We start from the raw sequence: 26,999 nt of genomic DNA on the forward strand, positions 1-26,999 counted from the left end.
TGCCTGAGTCCTGCGGATAGCCAGGTTGTGTAGCATGCAGCAAACCACCACAAATTGGGAGACCCGGTCCGGCGAATACTGGAGAGCTCCTCCGGAGCGATCAAGGCAGCGGAACCGCTGCTTGAGGACCCCAATAGTTTGCTCGATGATGTTGCGGGTGGTTTGATGGCTCTCGTTGTAGGCCTCTTCAGCAGCGGTCCTGGGCGCGCGGAGCGGGGTCATGAGCCAGGTGCACAAAGGATAGCCTTTGTCCCCGAGTAGCCATCCTCTTGGGGGAGGCTGTGCCTGGAACATGTCATGCACAGTACTCTGCCGCAGGATAAAGGCATCGTGGCTGCTGCCTGGGAAGCTGGCATTGACTGCCATGATGCGCTGCTTGTGGTCACACACCAGCTGCACATTCAGAGAATGGTAGCCCTTCCTGTTGCAATACTGCTCGCCATGCTCCAGAGGGGCCCGCAAAGCCACATGCGTACAGTCAATGGCGCCCTGCACCAAGGGGAATTCCCCGAGTCTGGAAAATCCCAATGCGCGCTGATGCTGGCTCTCCAGGGCCATGGGGAAGGAGATGAATTGGCTTCTCCTTCTGAACAGTGCTTCGGTCACCTGGCGGATGCAGCGATGTGCGCCGTACTGGGAGATGTTTGCTATGTCCCCAGCAGCGTATTGGAAGGAGCCGGTGGCATAGAAGTTCAATGCCACCGTCACCTTCACTTCCACCGACAGAGACGTCCTGCACCTGAGCTTTGGCCGCAGATCTCGGCGAAGCAGGTGGCAGATCTCTGCAATCACCTCCTTTCGGAATCGGAGCCTTTTAACACATCGCGCGGCACTCATGTTTAGGTAGGAGCGCTGCTGGCGGTATAGCCTGACTGGGTAAGGCCTACGTGGCCGACGCCTGTAGCCCCCTCTGCCTCTAGCCAGGGCTGCCCCTCTCACAATGCGTCTGCGAGCCCTACGGACATGGAGCTGCAGCTCCGCGTTGGCACCCCATGCAACCCCCATCAAATCCTGGCAAACACTCAAATTTCCAAAAGGCCACTTGCAGCGCTCTGGCCTGAGTCCAAAAATACCTGAGCTCTTGCTGCTTGAAACCAGTTAGCTATCCTCCTTGTTGTGTCTCCAGAAATGCGTTGCACAAGAGTGTTTTCTGAAAAAAGGCTGGCCTTTATACTGGAGAGCACGTCCCCTTTAATTTGCGCCCCCCGGGGCCCGCGCTGGTTGTGTTGCGTTCCTTTTTCCAAACGCTCCGGCCGCCAGCCGCACAATGGGGCGGTCCGACTGAAGTTTGGAATCGGGGCGGCCAAAGGGCGTTGCACGAGGATGTGACGTCATTTTCTGCGCGCGCATCCGGCCGGGCGCTAAACTTTGCGCCGGCGCTAACGGGCAACTTAATTTGGGGCGGGGCGCAAACAGCGCTGCGCACGGGCGCTACACGCATAGCGCCCGAAAATCACTTCTCTTACGGCGCTAACTGTTGGCGCTAGCAACTGAAAATCTAGCCCTTGATGTTCAATATAAAACTGCAACATTAGAATTAAGAAGATATAAATTAATTATTGCCCAGATGATTTACTTGGTCTGGGACTATTTTGTATTTCCTGACGAGTAGCTTAGCTTTTTAAAAATTCGTTTATGGGATTTTGGTGTCGCTGGCAAGGCCAGCATTTATTGCCCATCCCTAATTGTCCTTGAGAAGGAGGTGGTGAGCCACCTTCTTGAACCGCTGCAGTCCGTGTGGTGAAGGTACTCCCACAGCACTATAGTTGTGTTTATTGTGTACTAATAATTCCTGACTCAAAGTGAGGTAATCTTCAAAATCTGATATCATTGATATTACTGCAGTCATTGCTCTGTACTTTCCTTTAATTTCCTCTCAAGCTCCAAATATTCCATTTCACATACTCTTCCCCCTCCCTGTGTCCTCACTATGTTGAGGTCAAGCATCACTGCAGTGGCTCCTGCTCATACCCGTTCTCCCTCAGAGCCTCAAAGCTGAGGAACTTTTTCTTTTTCGGAGTTCAAGGCCAATTTAGAGACACCCTCCAGGCAGAGATTAGCTAACTCAGCGCAGTTCAGGAATCAAACCTGGGAACTTCTGGCCTGTGTGGCTCAGTTATCTACCACTATTACCTACTGAGCCTTAAGGGGAACAGTCATGGCAAAACTCCGTACCGCCTTCCCTCCTCTCTTCCTCCAGGAATCTACAAGCTTTTAAAAGTCAAACATGGTGTCACCGAATCACTGCTTGTAATTTAACCTCACTCTGATACCTTGTGCTGTGGGCCTTGGCCGTTCAGCTAGGTTTCTCAATAATATTTTTTTTAATGCTAAAGGTGTACTTATCAAGGTCAAAAACAGGTTGGGAAATGCACAACTTTTGATGTTGGGTGATAATGCTGCCAGACTGCTGTCTGCACAGAAGTACCCAGGTCTGCCAGAAGGAATACAGCAGACATCACAAGAGAATCTTTTCACTCAGCCTAAATATTTGGATTGGAAATAAAGCTTTATATATTATTTATTGGAAGCATTTGCGACATTAGGGGATACAATTCAGAAACTGGGGTTCATTTCTAGAGGGAAAGAATTGAAAAACAGAGAAATTATGTTAAACTTGTATAGAACCTTGGGTAGACCACACTTGGTATACTGTGTACAGTTCTGGTCTCCATATTATATAAAGGATATAGAAGCACTGGAGAAGATGCCAAAAAGATTTACTAGAATGATACCAGAGCTGAGAGGTTATAACTACCAGGAAAGATTGAACATGCTGGAACTCTTTTCTCTAGAAAAGAGAAGACAGAGGGGTGGCCTGATAGAGGTCTTTAAGATTATGGAAGGGTTTGATAGGGTAGACATAGAGAGGATGTTTCCACTTGCGGGTAAGTGCCATAGAACATGGGGCCATAAATATAAGATAGTCACTAATAAATCCAATAGGAAATTCAGGAGAATTTTTTTAACCAGAGAATTGTTAGAATGTGTAACTCGCTACCACAAGGAGTAGTTGAGATGACTACCATAGATGCATTTAATGTGAAGCTAGATAAGCACACGAGTGAGAAAGGAATAGAAGGATATGTTGATGGTGTTAGATGAAGAAGGGTGGGAGGAGGCTCGTGTGGAGCATAAACACCGGCATGGACCTGTTGGGCCGAATGGCCAGTTTCCGTGCTGTAAATACTTTGTAAAACCACAATTAATTTTCTCACCAAGAGTATCGAGGGTATTAATGTTGAGCAGCCTTACTCATTGTTTGTTGCAAAGCTGAAAGTTCTAATACACATTTCCCCGACATGTGTACGTTGGGTATTATCCTGAATCCATAGTTACTCAGATTGAAATTACAATGCAACTGAAACAGGATAATATTCAGAGATAAGTATATCAAAGAAGACTCTTTACTTTGTATCACCTGCCGTAATATCTCCTTATGTGGTTCAGTGTCAAATTTTGCCCGATAACGCTCATGTGAAGTGCCCTGGGGTGTTTTGTTATGTTAAAAGCACTGTATAAATGTAAATTGTTTGTATAGGCTACTCCACTTAAAGGGACACTCCATTTAAAGGGACACTATCTTCATGGAAAGCTTCATATTACTTTCATCAGGATTATGTCACGCACAAGTGGCATGATGATCTATTTCAGTGACATGATGATCGATTTGAGTGCAATTTGTCAAACACGTGTTAGCAAAAGAAAACAATTTTCCAAATAAGTTTTCAGGAAGATTACCCCTCTCCTTGGAAACAAAAGAGCAAGTTCTTTCTTGGTCAATGAACTTTGCTCCGTTAACTTCTAATGCACTAATTCAGAGGAATAGCAAGCTGTTTCACACACAAATAAATCTTCCATTCCAATGTAAAGGCTACGATGCCAAGTGAATGAAGATCGTCCGAGCAAGAGTTCTAACTTGTTAATTCCTTTTCTCACTTAAAACAAATGTGATTCAGTAACATTTATTCCCTGCATGACAATTCTAAGATCACTTAGTAACGATGGGAAGCAGTACAGATAAGAGCAGCAGATAAAAGGTACTTGGTTAGCTAGACCACCATAAATTTGCTTTGAACCAGATGAATATTTAGCAGCAATGGTTAAAACATTACTAAAGCCCCCGATGCCACTCATCTTTATAAACACAAAAAAACTCACTCAAAGATAACGATTGTTCAAAATAAAGGTTTGCCAACATCGGGAGAGGAGATTATAGGGTTCTGTGTTATATAAACAAAAAATGCTGGAAATATTCAGCAGGTCAGGCAGCATCTGTGGAGAGAGAAACAGAGTTAACAGGCAGGATTTTCATTGGGCCGGGAAGTTGGGATTGGAGGCGTGTGGGGGATTAAAATCCCGAAATTGGGGGTCCCGACCCCATCCCGCCCCCAACCCGCCTCCATGCCAGTTTCAAAGGAGACGGGTACCCGCCCCGCACTGGGACCTGCCTCCCCGAGGCGGGAAGGGGATTAGTGCCAATTAACTGCCTGTTAACAGGTAGTTAACAGGCAGTTTTTAGCCTAATCCCTATTTTCATTGTTGAAATGTGGGATTCCCAACGGCTCCAAACCACGCCAAGTTAGCGAGGTGGGCCATCGGGATGAAGGGCTTGGAGGGTTCAAGATGTCCAGTGTTCAGGTGAGTAATGGGTGCATGAGTGCAGAGGTAAGTGCGTTTGGTGTGTGTAAAGTGTTTAAAGAAGTTGTACTTACATTTACTTACCTTTACAGCCTTCCTTCCTTCAGGTCTCGGGAGTCCCTCATCTCACCGGCACAGAAAGCAGAATGGCCGCGATCTGTCAAAATCTGCAGCCATTGCTTTCTGTTCCGGGGAGATCTCTAAATCATCCTGAGAGGAAGGAATTAACCTGGAGTACAGAATGTCAGTGTTTAACAGCTTCAAACAGCTGTGAAACGCTGATATTTCATCTGTCAAAAGGTCTTGACAGATGAAATTTCATTCTGTGACGTCACCTGTTGCCGAGTGGCCCTTAATTGGCCTGCTGAGCCCACTGGGCGGGCTCAACAAGGTCAATCAAGTCTAAATTGCGTGGGTTGGCTAGAACTCGATGGAGGCTGGACTACAACCCCAAAAGTTGTAGTCTCGCCTCCTACCCGCATCCTCAATGAAAATCCAGCCCAACGTTTCAGGTCTGTGACCTTTCGTCAGTTCTGCTTATATTTCAGATTTCCAGCATCCGCAGTATTTTGCCTTTTGTAATAGAGTTCGGTGTAGTGTTTTTGTACTGTGCATCACATTCTACTTCCTTCCCTTTAGCTATCTCTGTAGCGCACACTTGTTGAAAGCAATAAATCACAACTAAACAGACAATTACTGTATGAATGAAAAGAAAGAAGCAAAACTACCTAAACAACAATCAGCTGTTGGCACACAATGACCAATAAAACAACAAACAAGGAGAAGAACAGATACAAATGAAACCAATTTGTTTGAAATTCTTTTTGGCTGCTTGTGTTCTGTCAGTCGCTCCACAGAAGGGGAACAAAAACACAACGTCAAAATTCTTGGCTCTCGGGGAGCAGTACGGAGGGGTAAAGGGTGGGCTGGACTCAGTTCCTCCAGGCACACTGGCAGCCAAAGGAACCACCCTCTTCACCATACCCACCACCACCACGGTGTCCTGGCCAACATTTATCCCTCAATCGACATTACTAAAACAGATTATCTGGCCATTATCACATTGCTGTTCGTGGGAGCTTGCTGTGCTCAAATTGGCTGCCGCGTGTCCCACAATACAACAGCGACTCCACTTCAAAAAGTACTTCATTGGCTGTAAAGCGCTGTGGGACGTCCAGTGGTCGTGAAAGGCGCTATATAAATGCAAGTCTTTCTTACCCCTGTATATTTAGAATTTATTTGGTTTTCAAATATCATAATGCAACATGGCCCAGAAATTCGGGTCGGGGGCTTCCCGCGGGTGCAAGCCCCCGATCTGCACTTACCTAGCGCGCCGGCCATTGAGCTCTGGGCCCCCGTGGAATTCCGATCCGGAGCCTGGTCCAGCTGTCGGCGCGCAGTGCTTGCGTATCCCAGGGGCGCAGTTAGTTCGAAGCGTCCCCTGGGATCACATGGGCCATGGGGAGCCAATTGGAACAGGGAATGCTCCATTCATAAGTCTGACAGGAAGTGCTGTCAAATTTAGAAATACTACGGGCCCTTTCTTCTTATAAAACATCACTAAATCTTCAAATACATTTTTTTTAAATCACATTTTTTAAATAAACTATAAATTAAATGAAATAACTATTTTAAACAATAATTTAAATTTTTGAATTTTTTTTTAATTTTCTAACGGGGCTAAAAATAAACTTACCTTGCTTTAAAGTATTTAAAAATAATAAACCTGTGGAAAAAATGTTTTAATTTTAATTAATTCACCACTTACCTTGTAAAAAGCAGGCCTTATGCCTACTTTTTACATTTCTAAATTCTGCAGGCTTACCTTCCCGGGAAAACCTGTAAAAAAAAACAAAGTTCGATGCGCACGCGCAGCCTCTCCCGCGCACGCGTTCGACCTCTGAACCCCTGCTTTCAGGGGAATGGAAGTGCCGGTTTCCTGCGCATGTGCAGTGCATGCAGGTAACCGGCACTTCCATTGGGCCTACGGGTGAGTACCCTGTGTGTACTCACCTGTGGAGATCCGAATTTCTGGGCCATTAGATCACTGCACTTCAAACTATTCTTTGAGAAGAAAGTCCCGACTGTCACTACAGCGGGTAAATCGGAATTTTTTTCCAATTTTTATTGAACCATTTACCACAGGAATCGTGCATTCCACAGTTAGAGTAATGAACTTTTTGACATTTATACTAATTAAGTAGCTCATCAGCTGCTTGAGAAATGCATCGTGATCGGCAACTATTTACATTGAGTTATTTATTCATTAACGTCTCAGGGATCGCATCTTCAAGACCATATGTTCTTGCAATTTCATTAGAAGATCATAAATTATAAAGAAAAATGGGCAATTCTCTCATTTTTTTAAAAAATAAGGCAGAATATGGCCCTTTTAGCATTAAAATTCAGAGAGCTTAGGCAGGGGGATAAAATCCCACTGTACCACAGCTATAAGTACTGCTGAATACACCTCCGGAGATTGGGGTTGGATTTTGTCAATGGGAGGCAGGACTGCTGGTTTTCGGGTTTTAGTTCCGCCCCCAACAATGTCTGGCCAACCCACACTATTTTCCCTTGATTGACCTCGTTAAGCCTGACCTGCGGGCTTAGCCGGCCAATTAAGGGAAAGACGGTGACAGAGGACGTCAGTGTATGACGTTTCATCTGTCAAAAATTTTTGACAGATGAATTGTCAGCATTTGACAGCTTTGAGAAGCTGTCAAACACTGACAATCTCTGTTCTAAGGTGAGCCCTTGTACTGAAGACTCACCAAAACCTCTCTCCTCAGCAGAAATCAGATGGCTGCTGCATCTGAGAATGTCATCTCTGCCGTTGAGATGAAGCATCTCCGGATCCCCAAGGGCTGAAGCCTGCAGGAAGAAACAAAAGTAAGTAAGCTTTTTCTAACACTTTACACTCACCTCTCATACTTGCCTCTCCACACTTGCACCCATCACTCACCTCCACAGCACACTTTTTGATCCCTCTGACCCCCGCAGACCCACTGCTAGCCTCGCTGACCCTGGTGAGGTTCGCCGCCATCAGGAAGTCCACAGTTGCCAGGGTAAAATGGGGATAAGCCTCTTAACTGCCTGTTAACTACCTGTTACAGTTAAATGGCTGTAATCCCCTTCCCGCCTCGAGGAGACGGGTCCCTGCACGACTCGGGGACCCGCCTCCCGGGAAGATGGCACGGAGGCGGGTTGGGAGCGGGCTCAGTACCCACTTCCAGTTTCTGCCATTTTCCCGGCAGTCCCACCTCCATACCTGCCTCCCCAGGGCTGGCAAAATTCCCCCCCAAAAGAGTCTCAACAACACTTTGGCCCAGATTTTGCAGTCAAAATAATGGTGTGGCTAATGGCTCTCGCCATTATATATGCACAATTTGGACTAGGCCATTTGGCCATTTGAGCCTTCTCTGCCATTCAACAAGATCATGGCTGATCTTCTACCTCAACTCCACCTTCCTGCTCTATCCCCCATATCCCTTGATTCCTTCAGTATCCAAAAATCTATAAATCTCTGTCTTGAATATACTCAATGACTGAGCATCCACAGCCTCTATGGGAGAGAATCCCAAAGATTCACAACCTTTTGAGTGAAGAAATTTCTCCTCATCTCAGTCCTAAATGGCCGACCCCTTATTCTGGGGCTGTGACCCCTAGCTCTAGACTCCCCAGCCAAGGGAAACAGCCTCCCAGCATCTACCCTGCCAAACCCCTTAAGAATTTTACATGTTTCAATGAGATCACCTCTCATTCTTCTAAACTCTAGAGAATATAGGCCTAGTCTACTCAATCTCTCCTCATAGGGCAATCCCCTCATCCCAGGAATCAGTCTGGTGAATCTTTGTTGCACTCCCTCTAAGGCAAGTATATCCTTCCTTCGGTAAGGAGACCAATGCTGTACACAGTACTCCAGGTGTGGCCTCACCAAGGCCCGAAATACTTGCAGTAAGACTTGTCTACTCTTCGGGCAGGATTTTCATTGGGCCGTGGAGGCGGGATTGGAGGTGTGTGGGGGGGTTAAAATCTCAAAATTGGGGGGCACGAACCCATCCCGCCCCCAACCCGCCTCCATGCCAGTTTCAAAGGAGGCGGATACCCGACCTGTGCTAGGACCCGTCTCCCCGAGGCGGGAAGGGGATTAGTGCCAATTAACTGCCTGTTAACAGATAGTTAACAGGCAGTTTTTAGCCTAATCCCTATTTTTATTCCTGATGTGTGGGATTCCCGACGGCTCCAAACCACGCCAAGTTAGCGAGGCGGACAGTTGGGCTGAAGGGCTTCGAGGGTTCGAGATGTCCGGTGTTCAGGTGAGTGATGGGTGCATGAGTGCAGAGGTAAGTGTGTTTGGTGTGTGTAAAGTGTTTAAAGAAGTTTTACTTACCTTTACAGCCTTCCTTCCTTCAGGTCTCGGGAGTCCCTCATCTCACCGGCACAGAAAGCAGAATGGCCGCGAGCTGTCAAAAATTGCAGCATTCTGCTTTCTGCTCTGAAGAGACCTCTAAATCAGCCTGAGAGGAAGGAATTAACTTAGTGTACAGATTGTCAGTGTTTGACAGCTTCAAAGAGCAAATAACAAACCTAGAGACTCACCAGGAGGAACCCCAGAAGTGCTTAAAGTGGCCTGTGAAACTAAAGTGCCTTTTCCACTTGGCATCCTACTGATTATGTACAGCATGGAAGGCCGATGTAGGGAGCAATAACAAACCCAGAGACTCACCAGGAGGAACCCCAGAGAGTCGAAAGGGAGATGCTGTCTTTCCAGGTGATGTCGGAGGAGCTGTGTGAGAGGAGGTTATGCGTTTGTGAGGAGGCTATGCTTTAGTACTGCTAAAAGAGAACCTTCAGCCATGTTCTAACCAATGTTCCCTTTAAGCTGCGCGGCCGTGCAGCGCTCTGCAGCTCCCGCGCAGCTGGCTCACCGGATTTTAAATAGGACAAACTGTGCGTCCGCGGTATATTGAATGAGCCGCGCAGCCCCTTAAAGGGGCCGCAACCTCCCCCCAAAAAAATTAAAGGGAACCTTGGTTCTAATTCCCACAGGGCCTAGTCAGTGGCCATGAAGGTAGCTACAGTCTCCAAATTTTATGCATGTGGGTCATTTCAGCCAGGTACTGGTGACGTGTGCAACATCACCCAGAGTGCCACAGGGGCCTGCATTCACCTGCGTCCACAAGGCTTCTGACTTCATCACCTGTGACATGTCACCAGCGTGGCAAAGGGAGAATTCCATTGCATTCCACAGGATCGCTGGCTTCCCCCAAGTGCAGGGGGCCGTCGATGGAACACCCAATGATGCACCCGTGATATACCTCAACAGGAAAGGGTGCCTTCGTTAAATGCGATGATCTTCTACGATGCCCAACGGCAGATCATGAACATCGATGTAGATCATTGGGGAAGTGCTCATGCTGCCTACATCCTTCGGCACTCAACCATAAATGATTCCTTCACCAGATCACAGCAAGGATCTGGATGGCTCTTAGGCGACAAGGCCTATCCACTAAAGCCGTGGCTGATGACACTCTACCGCAAGACCAATAGCGCAGCACAATCATGCTCACGTGCGCTCGTGCCAATTTGCAGAGAGGACAATAGGAGTGCTGAAATCACGCTCCCAGTGCCTGGACAGGTCAGGGGGGAACTTTGCAGTACTCGCCTATCAAGGTGCCGAGGATTGTGGTGGCATGCTGTGCATTGCACAACTTTGCCTTGCGGGAAGGACTCACTTTTAACCCAGCAGACAAGATACCGGTGGGAATGGACGACATGGAGGACCCCAACCTGGATTTGCTGAGGCTATGGTTCGTGCCCCCACCTCCCCTCCCTCCCCTGTCCCCTCTCCCCCTCCCCTACTCCCCTCCCCACCTTCTCCCCTCTCCCCCTCCCCCCTCCCTCTCTCACCTCCCCTACTCCCCTCCCCACCTTCTCCCCTCCCCTCCCTCCCTCTCCCACCTCCCCTTCCCCCTCCCCTTCCCCCTTCCCTTCCCCTTCCCACCTCCCCCTTCCCCTCCCCCCTTCCCCTTCCCACCTCCCCCTTCCCCTCCCCGCTTCCCCCTTCCCACCTCCCCCTTCCCCTTCCCCCTTCCCACCTCCCCCTTCCCCTCCCCACTTCCCCCTTCCCACCTCCCCCTTCCCACCTTCCCCCTTCCCCCCCCCCCGCCACTCCCCTCACGCCACAGCGCATACACACCCATAGGGATCGGAATATCTGGCCCAATATGTCAAGGTAAATTTGAGCTCCAGTTGTCCCAGTCACGTGCAGCAACTATAAACGATTAATAATGACAACAGCCGCCTGGTACCTTACTTCGGTAATTAGTTGCTCATCTTTAATGAATGTTCTTATGCGGTGTGCATGACAAATGAGTATCTGGATCATTAGGCCAGAATTGGCTGTGGTCGGGCATCTGTCATTCGTTAGATTTGCCCCCTGCACCCTTCAGCTCAAGAAATTTTTGACAACAAAGTTGCTGAAAGTGTGAGCTGATAACGGCACAGCGAGGGAAACAGGGCATCCGGGACCCGAGTGAACAGGGCAACCAAAAGGGTATCTCCTTAACCGATGAGATTGAGGTTTTGTGAAATAAACAGGGGAAGGACTGAGAAGGAGGGTGAATTAAAGGGGGTGAATTCAATGTCAAATCAGGTACAGAAAGAGAAATAGAGAAAGAGGGAAAAAAAGAGATAGAAAGAAAAAGTAAGGAAAAAAATGTAGAAATTTAAAATTCGACGTTTTTAAAATCTCCCTGAAAAATTTGCAGACTGAAGGAATTCTACACTTGTCATTTTCACCCCCGTTAATTTTAAATGCCAGGGAGGTTAATTGGCAGTAATTAACAATTCTGATGTTGTCAAAAGGCTATTTATGCTACTAATTACTAACCCTAAATATCTGCGGCAGGTTTAGTTTGAATCTACCATGCAAAAACAGCAACGTAATGATATTCAATGCATGTCAGTGGTGAGGCAGACAGCGAAATGGTGTTTTTGTGAAGCTAACAGTGGAGCGGCGCGACTCGGACAGCATCTTTTTGATAATTAACCGTGCATCTGCCCCTCGCCTGAAGTTGCTGTACCATTTACGCAAATAGAACGTTATTATGACAGCAAGTTCTGGTCCTTTGGCCGTGAATTTAATAGACCTCAGCAGGTGGGTTTGGAGGCGGGTCAGTAGTGAAAATCGGAAAAATTGACGGCGGGCTGTGAACCCGCCACCATCCCGCCTCCACGCGACTTTGGCAAGTGTCGGGTCAGCCGCTCCCGAACTGACCCGCCCCCCAAACGGCGGGAGAGGCAGTTAAGGCAGCTAACAGCTTGTTAACTGCCTGGATAATCCTATTTTAACTGCCTGATCAGATTTTGCAGGTTTTTCAGCATGCTGCCCACCTTCATAAAAACACGCCAGCTGAATCGAGCCGGGTTGAGCGAGGACCTGAATTGTTGCCAGCTGCTCGAACAGCTTAAAAGCGGTCCTGCAATCTCTCATTCTTTCACATGCCACAACTTAGTGCTTTGTGGTTTGGGAGACATTTTTCAGCTCTACTAATCTTGTGAGTGTTGAGGCTGAAATCCATCTGCAGTGCGCACTCCTTGGAAGACCCTCTGGCCACTTTGTCTGAGCGCACACAACCTCCATTCCTCGACTGAAATATATACCAGCGTTATGGGAACCATTTATATCCTCTCATCCTGGTCAACAGAATCGGAGGAAGAGCAACCGCGGCAGCAGCGCAACCAGGCACAACAGCAGCACCAACAGCAGGAGCGCCAACCTTCTCCTCAGCCTCCTGATGATGCAGAGGGCGTCAGCGCAGGTGTGCACCTTGCCACAGGAGATACCCTCAACACAGGGTTTACAGGCCGAGGATGAGCTTCCTCAACATGAGTGAGCAGCAGTGCCAAAGGAGGCTGAGACTTCCATGAGACATAGTCGGTGACATCTGCGCAATGCTGTGTGGTAAACCACTGTTACCGTTCACAGCCGTTCACTATTGTTACACTGTTGTTATCACTGTTTACACTGTTGTTATCGCTACACAAGGTTACCTCTTGCCACGCACACTGCTATACCTGGGCTTACCTCAGCTGACTCCGCCCATGGCTCCGCCTGCTTGCCCAGGTATAAAGGTGACCGCTTGGCTAGTATTCTCCCTTGTTGGAACCGATCGCCCACGAGGGTGGGCTCTGTTATTTAGCCAATAAAAACCTATAGTTACTATCTTAACTCGTCGCTTTTCATGGAATGAATTGATAGGTATATCAATTTTATTGGCTAAATTTTGAAATGAGTGGATCGGAGCAGCCAAACGACCAGCCAAACGGCCAGCTACAACAGCCACAGCAGCCAGCCTGGCTGCGAGCCCTCCGACCGCCGTACCTGGATCTAAACCCACAGGCAGCGAACTCAGCCCTCGACTTCGAACACTGGCTGAGCTGTTTCGAATCCTACCTGGGAGAATCCGGCATGCCTCCGGGATCCAAACTAAGAGTTCTGACCGCCCAGGTGAGTCCAAAAGTATTTGCATTCATCCGGGACCTTGCTACATACGAGGACGCCCTCAACCTGCTGAAAGAGCAGTACCAGAGCCCTGTAAATTCTATGTATGCCAGACATCTCCTAAGATCCCGCTCGCAACAGCCAGGAGAGTCTGTAGATGAATTTTTACGGGCGCTACAAACACTCGGCAGGGACTGTGACTTTAAAGCTGTAACGGCTGCAGAAAATACTGAAGGGAATATCCGCGATGCCTTCGTGAAAGGCCTTTGGTCTGACTACTCACGGCAAAGACTGCTCGAATCAAAGGACCTCAACTTGAATACAACTGCAGCCCTCGCTCGCTCTCTGGAAGTGGCCCATCGGGACCTCGAGGCGTACTCCAGGTACTGTGCTGCGCGACCCTGGGACTCGGGCCCAACTCCGGCCGCAATTCCCCTCGCACCGCCACCCCTGGGACCCACCACGGCGTCGGTGTCCCGGAATCGATCGGGACCGCCACCCCCGGGACCCGCTGTGGCAGCGGACCTCCGCGATCGGGCCGCCAGCTGCTTCTTCTGTGGCCAGGCGAGACATCAAAGGGCGCGCTGCCCTGCAAGGAACGCGACCTGCTCCGGCTATAAAAAGAAAGGCCACTTTGTAAACGCCTGCAGGGGGAAAGCCACAGACGCCAGCATTGCCTCAGGTGGGTCGTGGGGGCAGCCATCTTTGATCAATGCCACAGACGCCAGCAGTGCCTCATGTGAGTTGTGGGGGCGGCCATCTTCTCCGCCATTTTGTCCAACTTCGTGGGGACCCACGTCATGGGCGCCGCCATTTTGTTCGCCGCACTCGGCCGCCGTTCTGTCTCCAGACCCGACCACCGCCTCGCCTGCAGACTACAGCAGCTCGCTCAGCCATACACTGGCCTCCGTCACGCTTGACCAAACCCTCCCGCATCATCTGTCCAAGTCCATGATGGACATCGAAGTAAACGGCCACGCCACGTCCTGCCTGTTCGACAGCGGAAGCACGGAGAGTTTTATTCATCCAGACACGGTGAGCTGCTACTCCCTCACTGTCCGGCCAGCGCGCCATCGGATCTCGATGGCGGCGAAGTCCCATTCAACAGACATTAGCGGCTACTGTGTAGTGACCCTGTTGGTTAGGGGCATGGAATATAAAAAATTTAAACTTCTCGTCCTGCCCCAGCTCTGCGCTGCCGTCCTACTAGGGCTGGATTTCCAATGCCACCTTCAAAGTGTCACTTTGGCTTACGGTGGACCCCTCCCCCCACTCACAGTCTACAACCAGCAAATTTTAAACCGCGTACCACCTGCGGCCTCTCCACCCTCAAAGTCCCGCCCCCCTCCTTGTTCGCTAACCTCACCCGTGACTGTAAACCCGTCGCTACCAAGAGCAGGCGGTACAGCGCCGGGGACAGAGCTTTTATTAGCTCTGAGGTGCAGCGACTCCTGAAGGAGGGCATCATCGAGGGGAGCACCAGCCCCTGGCGTGCCCAGGTCGTAGTCGTTAAGACCGGCGATAAACATCGCCTGGTCATCGACTACAGCCAAACCATAAACCGGTACACCCAGCTGGACGCATACCCCCTTCCCCGCATATCTGATATGGTCAACCAGATTGCACAGTACCGGGCATTCTCCACCATCGACCTCAAGTCAGCCTATCACCAACTCCCTATCCGCCCTGAGGACCGCCAGTATACCGCCTTCGAGGCGAACGGCCGCCTCTACCACTTCCTTAGGGTTCCCTTCGGCGTCACCAACGGAGTCTCGGTCTTCCAAAGGGAGATGGACCGGATGGTCAACCAGAACACGCTTCAGGCCACGTTCCCTTATCTAGATAACGTCACCATCTGCGGCCGCGACCAGCAGGACCATGATGTTAATCTGGAGAAATTCCTCCGTACGGCCCAACGGCTGAATCTCACTTACAATAAGGATAAATGTGTGTTTAATACCTCGCGCCTGGCCATCCTCGGCTGCGTAGTAGAGAACAGAGTCATCGGCCCCGACCCCGAAAGAATGCGCCCCCTCATGGAGCTTCCCCTCCCCCACTGTCCAAAGGCGCTGAAGAGAACCCTGGGGCTCTTCGCTTACTATGCCCAATGGGTGCCCAATTATGCGGACAAAGCCAGACCCCTCTGGAAGTCCACCTCCTTCCCCCTGACAGCAGAAGCAGGCACAGCCTTCTCCCTAATAAAAGGAGACATTGCGAAGGCCACTATGCACGCTGTGGATGAGTCCATCCCTTTCCAAGTGGAGAGCGATGCCTCCGACTTCGCCCTAGCGGCAACCCTTAACCAGGCGGGGAGACCTGTGGCCTTCTTCTCAAGGACCCTCCAAGGCCCTGAGATCCGACACTCGTCTGTCGAGAAGGAGGCCCAGGCGATTGTGGAGGCGGTACGACGCTGGAGGCATTACCTGGCAGGCAAACGATTTACCCTCCTCACCGACCAGCGTTCGGTTGCTTTTATGTTTAATAACAAGCTGAAGGGCAAAATCAAGAACGACAAGATCTTGAGGTGGAGAATTGAGCTCTCCACCTACGATTACGATATCTTGTACCGGCCTGGTAAACTCAACGACCCCCCGGATGCTCTATCACGAAGTACTTGCGCAAACGCACAAGTTGATAGACTACGGACCCTCCACAACGACCTCTGCCACCCCGGGGTCACCAGACTTTACTACTTCATTAAGGCCCGCAACCTGCCCTACTCCATCGAGGAGGTCAGGACCATGACCAGGAACTGCCAAACCTGTGCCGAATGCAAACCGCATTTCTATAGGCCGGACAGAGCAAGCCTGATCAAGGCCACCCGCCCCTTCGAGCGCTTGAGCATCGATTTTAAGGGGCCCCTCCCGTCCTCTGACCGTAATGTGTACTTCCTCAACATTATTGACGAGTACTCCCGTTTCCCCTTTGCCATCCCCTGCCCAGACATGACCAGTACCACGGTCATCAAATGCCTGAACGACCTGTTCGCCTTGTTCGGGTTCCCGAACTATATACATAGCGACCGGGGCGCATCCTTCATGAGCGAGGAACTTCACCAGTTCCTTCTCGCGAGAGGTATTGCTGCGAGCAGGACCACCAGCTACAACCCCCGGGGGAACGGCCAGGTGGAAAGAGAAAACGCGACAGTTTGGAAGGCCGTCCTCTTAGCCCTAAAGTCTAAGGGCCTCCCAATCTCTCGCTGGCAGGAAGTCCTCCCGGCAGCACTCCATTCCATCCGGTCACTGCTTTGCACTGCCATTAACGCCACCCCCCATGAACAAATGTTTGTTTTCCCCAGGAAGTCGACTACGGGAACCTCGCTACCAACATGGCTGACTTCTCTGGGGCCCGTCTTGCTGCAGAAGCACGTGAGGGCCCATAAAATGGACCCCCTGGTCGAGAGGGTGGACCTCCTGCACGCCAACCCCCAGTACGCCTATGTGGCATACCCAGACGGGCGGGAGGACACTGTCTCCTTGCGAGACGCACCCCCGAGATACCACCGTTACCCCCCACCACTCCCCCAAATCCAGCTCCTGTAGACGGCATGCCGGAACCCCAGGAGCCTTCGTCGACCACGCAGACACCAGCATTACCATCGGATACTGCACCACCGCCGCCGCTGCTGCGCCGATCAGAAAGGCTTACGAGGCCTCCTGAGAGACTGACATACATGAACTGGTAGTACACTTCACCCCGCCGGACTCAATTTTAAACAAGGGGTGAATGTGGTAAACCACTGTTACCATTCACAACCGTTCACTATTGTTACACTGTTGTTATCACTGTTTACACTGTTGTTATCGCTACACAAGGTTACCTCTTGCCACGCACACTGCTATACCTGGGCTTACCTCAGCTGACTCCGCCCATGGCTCCGCCTGCTTGCCCAGGTATAAAGGTGACCGCTTGGCTAGTATTCTCCCTTGTTGGAACCGATCGCCCACGAGGGTGGGCTCTGTTATTTAGCCAATAAAAACCTATAGTTACTATCTTAACTCGTCGCTTTTCATGGAATGAATTGATAGGTATATCATGCTGCACCAACACTTGGAGCCCAGAGGAGCGGGTGGACACTCCTTACCAGTGGCTGTCAAAGTCACCACCGCACTCAACTTCTTTGCTTCGGGCTCCTTTCAGGGATCATCAGGAGACATCAGCGGCATCTCCCAGTCGACCACACACGCCTGCATCATGCAGGTCACCGATGCCCTCTTTGCAAAGGCGCACAATTTCATCCATTTCTCCAAGGATGAAGCAAGAGTAACTGCATGCGGTTGGCTTCCCAAGAGTGCAGGGCATCGTAGACTGCACAAATTAGGGCACCCCATCACAACCCAGCTGTATTTGTCAACCGCAAGGGATTCCACTCCCTTAACGTCCAGCTGGTGTGTAATCACAGGAAGATCATAATGCATGTTTGCCCAAAGTACCCTGGCAGTTGCCATGACTACTTCATCCTGCGGCAGTCTACTGTGCCTCAGCTCTTCAATCCACTAACCCAACTTTCCGGATGGCTACTTGGCAACAAGGGCTATCCCCTGAAAAAGTGGCTCATGACACTGATGAGGAGGCCATCAAACTGATTCCAGTTCTAAATCACGATCTGCCGAGCCAAGATCTTTTATCTCTAAGGATGACAATTGGAACATTACAACAGAACAAAACACCCAAGCTTCAACCACAGGTAGCTGGCATATGGCTATGAATGTGTGGATGACCTTCTTAACATGCCATACATCATCTCTCCAAAAATATTGCTTTCCTATCACTCTCAGTGCCATCATTACAAATGCAAGTCACCCTGAGCCCTCAATGTGCAACTTCCATTTCCCAGAACACATAGGCCAGAATTTCAACTCTTTGCCATCACTTTTGTTTAATCACATCGCAAAAGGATGACAATTGAAACATTACAACAGAACAAAACACCCAAGTGACTCCCCTTGTGACTACTTATGTGTTAACTTCCTCTTACGCGTGCTTCTACGTGATGCTTCCCCTGTGGCTTCAGCAGATGTAGAGGCACCTTGCGCACTTTGATGCTGCACCTGCTTAGATGCCTTTGGCGGGCGTCCTCTGGGTTTGGGAGCCTGGGAGAGCTCCTCCACAGTCTGCTCTATAAATCTATGAAAAAAAGAGCTTGATTGTCTGTATAAGCAAAAGAGCAATACCAATGAAACACCTGTTTATCTGGATATGCCGAGCAATAGTACTGCGAATAACAAAACACATTAAAAAAAACCTAAGTGTTACTCTTCTGATTGTCACCAAGGTTAATACCTTCAGTACTTCAATAAAAAGTTGCATTAAAACATACTAGATAAATGTTCCAGTTATCCACATTCATTGGTAGGAAAAAGACATTGGGGGGAGTTTTAACCCTAATAGACAGGAGGGTTGGGTTCAGGTGAGAGGCTAAAGTGTTAAAAAACTGAATCCCAACCCCAGCCCGCCCACCTCTGGTTTTAACGGAGGCGTGAGGAGACGGTGGCCAGATAGCCAACCCGTTCCCAGGAGATGGGTCACTCATTTAAATATTTGAATGAGGCTGATGTGCCTCAGATTTAACCAGCATTTCAAATTGAACTCTGGCTGGTCGGGTTTCTCAGGCCTCAGAGAAACTGCCAGCTAAAGTAAGGCAAGGACTGCTGGATCCAGGAGGTAAGTGCCTTTACACCTACCTCCTGGATCCAGTCTCCCTGCCTCACCAACTCCCCACAATTGGAAACCTCCCACGAGGCCTCTGATTCCCCTCCCTCCATGAGGCCTCCGATCCCCCCTCCCCACTCCGAGGCCTCCAATTCCCCCTCACCCCCAAGGAGGCCTCTGATTGTCTTCCCTGACTCCCCCCTCCAGCCCCGATGCTCCGCTCCTCCAACCCCCATGCTCTGGCCCCGATCCTCTCTCCCCCCCCCAACATCCTCACCCGGCCCCCACCCGATTCCTTCCTCCCTCCTCTCTGTGGCCTAGTGCCACAGGCCTACCTGCCTGCTGCCAGCCAGCCTCTCCATCTGGCTGGCTGCGGGTGGGAAATAGGCCTTTGAAATGCTAATCGGGCCCTGCCGTTAAATTCAGCAGGGCCTGTGGGAAACACATTCTCCCGGGTTTCCCAACCGCATCCTAGCACCCACCCCCCACCACCCCCGCTCCCAACCCACCTCCCAATTAAAATTCTGGCTATGGGATGCAAGATTTAACGTAAGATTGGAGTAAAACCCTGGAAAACAATGTAAGGAGCACTATTAAGAAATATGGTGCACTCTGGAAAAGGTGCTTTCTGCAGTTATTCAGGGGGATAGGTGAAAAAAGTCATTGCTGACTCAAGGACAATTTGAGCACGATCTAGCAGGGATAACAACGGCAGCATAACAATTGCCGGTTATGGATGTTGCTGTCAATAATTCCATTCAAGGGTGCTCAATATGCTAAGTATAATAAATGGGAATCATAAGCTCACGTCAGCAGAGCTCGTGAAGGAATTGGCCATCCTGAGACTCCATCAATGGGTTCGATCTGCATAGCAATAAATCTTAAAGAGACTCTGTTATTTAGGATTTCACAAAATCTGCAACTCCAACAGTAAGAAAGTGATTACAGATGCACTTTTTAAGAACATTGATACTCCTATTGCTTCTAATGAATAAGATGATAAGAATAGGAAGGCATTTAAATCCCACACTGTTGGTGTAGCGCTGTAGATATTTTAGTCTAGTTTCAGATCATCGGGAGTGAATTTTGGCTCACTGCCCAACCATTTTTCAAAATAAGCAGGATGGTAAAGAGATGAAAATAAAAGCTTACTGCTTGATTTTCAAGCGGGCTTCAATTTAGGCGGCCAATGTTCCCAACCGAAACAGGCGGGAACCTCATTAATAAACATTTAAATTGAGGTCCTAAGAGACATGCTGCGCCCACTGGAACTGAGAGTTCAGTGAACTAACCAGTGGTCCTCAAAGTCCACTTAAAAAGGCCTTCGAAAGCCACTCTGGAAACATCGAAGGGAAGTTTATTTAAATGATTTTTGTGTCCTGCCACTACCAGTTGCTCCAGGCCTCCCCCCACCACCTCACCCCCCACCAGATTGCCTGGCCCTCCCTTTACGAAAATTCTGCTGGTTCAGCTTTTAGAAGAACTGTTGAACTTCCCGCCTAGCCTGGAGATTCTCAGAAGGGGAAATAAACATAAGAAATAGGAGCAGGAGTAGGCCATATGGCCCTTCGAGCCTGCCCCGCCATTCAATAAGAGCATGGCTGACCATTGACCTCAACTCCACTTTCCCGCCCAATCTCCATATCCCTTGATTCCCCTAGAGTCCAAAAATCTATCGATCTCAGCCTTGAATATACTCAAAGACTCAGCATTCACAGCCCTCTGGGGCAGAGAATTCCAAAGATTCACAACCCTCTGAGTGAAGAAATTCCTCCTCATCTCAGTCTTAAATGGCCGACCCCTTACCCTGAGACTATGCCCCCTAGTTCTAGACACTCTAGCCAGGGGAAACAACCTCTCAGCATCTACCCTGTCAATCCCCTTCAGAATCTTGTATGTTTCGATGAGATCACCTCTCATTCTTCTAAACTCCAGAGAGTATCGGCCCATTCTACACAATCTCTCATCATAGGACAGCCCACTCATCCCAGGAATCAATCTAGTAATCAAAGACTGAGAGAGGGAATGAGTTCCATAGTTTTGATCCTGGAAAAGAGTGAATTAGAATAAGAGATTAGCAATGAGTCTTGATTTCAGCAAGCAGGGATGTAGGGAAGATGAAGTGTGTGTAGAACAGTGCGTAGAAGGAGTAAAAGGGAAAGTTCGAAGGAGCCCTCACCATAACAGGATTGATAAGATAGAGAGAGGGAGGAAAGCTGTGTGAAAGTGAGATTAAAGGTCACAGGTAAAAGAAGAATCGGCTATCAAATGACAAGCATTCTTTTATATCCTATCTCGGACAGTGAGAGAGATGTGTGAAAACCTTCCACAGATATGGGAGCAGTATTGAAATCTTGAACAGAACTGAATTTTAGAGAAAGTAAGAGCTGTAGAGGTGGGGGGCGGGGGGGGGGTGGTGGTTACTGTCACACATATTAATATTTAACAGTAAAGATTATTGCAAAAATATAATACTTTTGTTTGTCTAGGTTTGGCTCAGTGGCTGTTCTTTTAAATCCATTCGCAATGCTTAAGGAGTTTAAAATCAGCTGCAGATCAAAAAAGAAACCCATGTCCCAGTCAAATTGGATAAAAGCATTGTTAGGACAATTCAAATGGGTTTTTGAACTGTAGGCTTGAGATTAGGAACCAATCTGCTTCTGCACAAAGACTGTAATTTTTCAGTTGCGTGAATGGCAGTCAATTATTTTCAAACTCGAGCATCAGTTATGAAAATCCAAAGAAGCCATAGCAACCAGTAAAGTGCTATATAAATGCTGGATCTGTTTATTAAGCTGAGTGGGTAGAAAATAGTCAAATCTTTTGGAATCTTCACAGGAAAAAGTAAGATTGACTAGCGCCCATAGAAAAGACTACAAGAAACAAAAGGACAACACACATAAAGAATAGCTTAGCATTAGATTGTGACTGATTCATTTTTTTAAATTCAGGATGTCAGATAATAGATTTCCTACTGTAAACATCACTGTTACATTACTCTCTTGCTTGTTGTTTGTTCTATGGACTGCTCTACTGCTTCTGAAGACTGGGAAGAGATCCTGTGAAGGCACAGGATAAATTCTAGTAGCTAAAAATTAATTCAGATAAAATTTGTCATTCATTATCCTAAACATGTTATTGACAGTTGATCTCAAGGCTAAGATGGTCATTGTTGAAGGCACGAAGAACTGGGACTCAACATGAGATGCAAGGGTCATTTTCCATCTCCCTTTCCCTCTCCGCCCCTTTCCTCTACAGTAGTCTCTTAAAGCCATACACTGCACTGTCGGAGGTGCCACCTTTCGGACGAGACATTTAACCGAGGCCCCATCTGCCCTCTCAGGTAAGATTCCATGGCACTATTTCAAAGAAGAGCAGGGTCATTCTCCCCGGTGTCCTAGCTAATAAAACAATTCAACCAACATCACTAAAGCAGATTATCTGGTCATTATGTGGGACCTTGCTGTGCACAAATTGGCTGCTGTGTTTCCTACATTACAACAGTGACTACACTTCAAAAGTACTTCATTGGCTGTAAAGTGCTTTGGCATGCCCTGAAGTTGTGAAAGGTGCTTTCTATCTGAAAACTCTCTTGGGGGATGACTTCAAAAGGCAGAAATCAGTGGGACTCTGACTGTAGCACTACCTTCCTTCAATGTGCTGTAATCTAAGTTGAAATGTACTTTGAACTGTTTCAAAGTGCCATTCAATTAATACAAACATTTGGACAATTGAAATGGAATCAGATATAGCTATTCTGAGGTTTGTAAATGAAGGTAGAAATTGAGCATGAATGCCCAGCGCTAGCTACAACCTAAGTTAGTCAGGCTCTCTCCATTGGCTCTCACTGAATGCCATAGTCTATTAATGCAGAGGATACATTATGAAGACCAGAGCCAAACAATGTACAAGCCCTGAAGGGACTTACCTGATAAATCATGTGATGAATCTACGAATCAGTTGTGTTCAGCATGCATGTAGGATATAAATCATATCCCATGTGTTTTCAAAATGTGTTCTGTTTTGAATCACGTATAAAAATGCAATTATGTAAAGAAAAATGTATTTAATGTTGAACTAGATACTATTAGCAAACAGAATAATACACCCCACTATTGTTATCTGTGCCATCACTAAGACCGCCTATTTCCGCCCCTGCCTCAGCTCATCAGCTGCTGAAACCCTCACCTATGACTTTGTTACCTCTTGGCTTGACTATTCTAATGCACTCCTGGCCGGCTTTCCACTCTATCCCTATGTAAACTTGAGGTCATCCAAAATTCTCCTGCCCGTGTCCTAAATCGCAGTAAGTCCTGTTCACCCATCACCCCTGTGCTCGCTGACCTACAATGGCTCGTGGTTAAGCAACGCCTCGATTTTAAAATTCTTAGCCTTGTTTTCAAATTCCTCCATGGCATCGTCCCTCCCTATCTGTGTAATCTCCTCCAGCCCTGCAACCCTCCGAGATATCTGCGCTCCTCCAATTCTGACCTCTTGAGCATCCTTGATTTTAATCGCTCAACCATTGGAGGCCATGCCTTCAGCTGCCTAGGCCCTAAGCTCTGGAATTCCCTCCTGAAACCTCTTTGCCTCTTTGCCTCTCTTTCCTCCTTTAAGATGCTCCTGAAAACCTACCTCTTTGACCAAGCTTTTGGTCATCTGCCCCAATATCTCCTTATGTGGCTTGATGCCAAATTTTTTTGATAACACCTCTGTGAAGCACCTTGGGACGTTTTACTATGTTAAAGGTGCTATATAAATACATGTTATTGTTATTATGGATTGATTTCAATCACATCACAGTGAATTCATTTTCCCCACATTGGCCCTGCATTCCAAGTTTGATTCAAAACAGAAAAAAATAATTAAAAAGTAATAATCTGTCACCTTTGTAAAGTATAAGGAATTGTTGTGTGGAGAAGATGCCATCGAGTTTGATATTAATGTAGTTATTCTCCTCCTCGTTCTGTTAGTGAGCTGCTCCAAGCCTTGAACGTTTTCATGATTGATCATCGGTGCTGCTCCATTAGATGCCAGAGTTAAAAGTAAGCCTGATCAGCATTTCTGATACTTCACATTATTTTATGCTTCACTTTCACTGATTTTTTTTATATTTAGGATTTTTTTTCTCATTATCTCTACCAAGACACCGATGCGGGGAAAAGGAAGAAAGTTTTTCTATTGAACTTAAAAGTCAACATCAGAACGCCCAGGCCTGGTACAGTATGAGCACATGCTCAGTATAGGTCCCTTTACTGTAACCTCTACGAACACAAAGAAAGTTGTTCCAGTATAACATGCAGAGACAAAGGGGGCGATTTTCCCACTGGAGGTGAGATGGAGGCGGGTTTCAGTTTGGGTGGGTTTGAAACTCGCCTCCACAAATAGGTTTCAAAATGTTGCGATTTTTCCATGATTGGCCACTTGATTTCAGAAGTGTGGGATCACCTTGCTCAAATAGTGTTTTGGGACTGAAACTCGCCTCTGTTGACAGCACTTTTCCAGTCTGATTTTATGGCTTCTTGCTCCCTTGGCTCATTCCACAGCATTTCTGCTTCTCCTGCACCAACTCCAACATCTTTTGAGAAACCACGATGTCCAATTCCAAGGCAAGGGCCTACCCGAGGTTCTCAGATGAGGTGCTGCAAATGTTGTTGGAGGGGGTGACAGCTAGCATGGAGGAAGAGGCCTGCCAAAGAAACCAAGGCTGTGAGGGTACAGCTGGTAAGGGATATAACCTCCAGATCTGTGTGCAGATTGGGAGACTGTTTCTGTGTATTGATGAAATGCCATCCCTGTTGGAAAGCATTAAAATGATTTGAAGCCAAAATGTTGGCATTATGGCATCTGTTCTTTCGCCTCAGGCAGCTCCACATTGCGGGCTCCGCCACACTTGCGTTGTCAGGTTGGTGGCCTGAGTGAAAGGAGACCAGAGAGTCATGCCCATTGTCAATGATGTCTTAGGATTGAGCTAAGGACATGTGCCAACTTGGGCAACCTATGAAAATCTGGCCATGATAAGTTCACCCCTTGCATCCCTGGCAGCCATGTGATCGCATGCTACCACTGCCGTTGGTCAATACACCGGCGCTCTGACCTCCTCCTGCTCCTCCTCCTCCTCCTCCAGATCCTCCTTCTCCTCATCTTCATCTGAGGAGGGCTGGAACTGAGCCTCTTGCTCATCAGGAAGCTGCAAGCCATGACGCTGTGTGATGTTGTGCAGTGTACAGCAGACCACGACCATTCTGGAGACCCTGTATGGTGTATACTGCAGTGCTCCACCTGATCGGTCAAGGCAATGGAAGCGCATCTTCAACAACCCAATGGTCTGCTCGATGATGGACCTGGTCAAAATGTGGCTGGTGTTGTAGCGCTCTTCAGCCTCGTTAGCTGGCCTGCTGATCGGCGTCATTAGCCACTTCTTCAGGGGGTAGCTTTTGTCACCAAGGAGCCATCTGTTAAGTTGGTTTGGTGGATTGAAAAGCTGTAAGATTCACAAAATTCAACAGATTCCCCAAAACCAAGAAGATTACCCTAAAGAAGGGATTTTTGGACTGTTAATAAACCATGTCAGAATGGTATAAGAATATTGGGCCAAAGGGAGATTTAAAAATCAAGGACCCCAGGATTTTGGTTTTTATTTTAAAAGCATGTTCGAGCCTGTGGAAGAAAAGGGGGGCTGCAACAAAAGGAATTGGGATTGGCCTCTGTAAATGGACAGTTTTGAGTATTGGCATTAGCCAAGCTGTCTGGGGACTATCTGGACTGTCTCAGTCATTTTACATAATGACAATAGACCAACGGAAGAGCAGTTCCTGCCCAAAATCACAGAACCATCCAAAGTATACATAATGCAGAACATGCCACCAACCAACAAAAGAACCTTGGGCCCCACAGGAAAAGACAAATGTTACTGAAATTAAACAAGAGGTTAAACAATCACTTAAAACCAATTAAGAATCGATGGGACCACCCCGAAACCACTTCATGCAATCTTAAACCAATTAAGATCGATGGGACCATCCCGAAACCTATTAAACAATTTTTAACCCATCAATGTTAACGAGCCCACCAAAACTAACAAAGAGACAGAACTGATTTGGCACGCAGATTAGCAGTATAATTGAGGGTCTGCCTTTACAACAGGAGTTCAGTTCAAGGAGTGCGTTCAGTTTGAGTCAACGGTTCAAGTTCGAAGGAGTCAGAAGGAAGTTCATCGACCCAGAAGAGACCCACCAACATCGGGATCAAGAAGTCCATCTCGAAGAAGAAGCTCCCTCTCGAAGAAGTAACACACCGTCAGAGACCTCTCGGCAGACCAGGGCCCCATGAAACAAACAACCAAATATTACCAGCAACCGGGTAATATTGGGCCACCGCAACCAACAAAACCCAACTCAGAAGAAAACCGAAGATCCGCAAGATTTTCCGCTCTACAATCTATCCTGACTTACCCCTGGGTAAGATTTTATCGAAAAGACTCTAAACCCTACTTCTAACCAAAAGAAATTGGGTACTCACCTGATAGATCCAACACGCACCCTACCGCATCAGCGGACTCACGAAGACTGACCAGCCACGCAGGTGAAGTCCTCTACTGCATCTGGGGTACGGCAGGCCCCAACCGACACATCTAGAGAACCCTGAAATCGCAAACCTCTACAACTGTCAAAAGAAGTCGTTTTGATGAGCATTATCCCTGGTCCTCTGGAGCCCAACTTAGCTAGTGAAGTGGGATTGGGAGGGGTAAAGTATTCTGTCTATTGTTATTTTCCCTCGTATATTCCGAAGTGTTCCCCCAATTTAGAGTGTTAAGATTATTGTGTTGTATATTTTCTTTCTCAAATAAAGATCTTATTTCATTCACCAAGATACAGTTGTCTGCTGCACTTTTCATCACAACCCCCAAATAAGTCCCAGGTCTAGAACCAAGGGAGTGGGAGCGATTCGAAGCACTCATAAGTCAGAGGCGAAGCTGACCTACACACCACCTCCCACAGAGCGGAGGAACATTAGAGTGCCGCAGGATGAAAGAGTTATGGCAACTACCACAGAACTTGGCGTAAACATGCAAGAACTCCTTCTTGTGGTTACACACCAGCTGAATGTTGAGGGAGTGGAAGCCCTTTCGGTTGACAGATAACTGGGTTGTGATGGGGCGCCCTAAGGGCCACATGTGTGCAGTCTATGATGCCCTGCA

General features: G+C 48.1%; 1 long non-coding RNA gene across 1 annotated transcript; it reads left to right on the top strand.

The window, feature by feature from the left end:
* The first annotated feature begins 6,614 nt into the window (after nucleotides 1-6,614).
* Nucleotides 6,615-26,669, top strand: LOC147101160 (uncharacterized). Its single transcript, XR_015073498.1, has 4 exons — nucleotides 6,615-6,740; nucleotides 23,773-23,844; nucleotides 23,918-24,017; nucleotides 25,946-26,669. It is a non-coding gene; the product is annotated as an uncharacterized LOC147101160 (long non-coding RNA).
* Nucleotides 26,670-26,999: the final 330 nt, after the last annotated feature.

Source organism: Somniosus microcephalus, chromosome 24, assembly GCF_052327205.1.
Source record: "Somniosus microcephalus isolate GS21.2 chromosome 24, FLI_Smic_1.0, whole genome shotgun sequence".
NCBI lineage: Eukaryota > Metazoa > Chordata > Chondrichthyes > Squaliformes > Somniosidae > Somniosus > Somniosus microcephalus.